We start from the raw sequence: 465 nt of genomic DNA, 5'->3' as shown, positions 1-465 counted from the left end.
AACTTTCAATTTTGATTTTTTTCCCCCCAATTTCACCTGTCTTGATTCTGATAGGTCATTTAATTTAGATGTTATCCCCCTGGAGAGAATTGTTTTCCGAACCACCCCCAAATTAACTGGAGTTGTATCTTTCTCTACTCAGGTCTTCATTTATAAACATAGAAAACCAACCCAAACCAGAAACATCATCCCCAGCTATATATTTGATATTCCGTTTGAATTTCTTCCCTTTCACCTCCAGGATATGAAATTTTAATACACTTAACTTAATTCAATATATTTTCAAGTGAATTGAGAATGAAGTAAAAAGTATATCATAGAATGTAAAGTGCTCAACACTATAGAGTGTGTCCCTTTACGCTATAGTGTCCCTTTACGCTATAGAGTGTGTCCCTTTACGCTATAGAGTGTGTCCCTTTACGCTATAGAGTGTGTCCCTTTACGCTATAGAGTGTGTCCCTTTAC

The sequence above is a fragment of the Mus pahari genome, chromosome 9, assembly GCF_900095145.1.
Source record: "Mus pahari chromosome 9, PAHARI_EIJ_v1.1, whole genome shotgun sequence".
Lineage (NCBI taxonomy): Eukaryota > Metazoa > Chordata > Mammalia > Rodentia > Muridae > Mus > Mus pahari.
Note: the sequence above shows the minus strand (reverse complement) of the source record.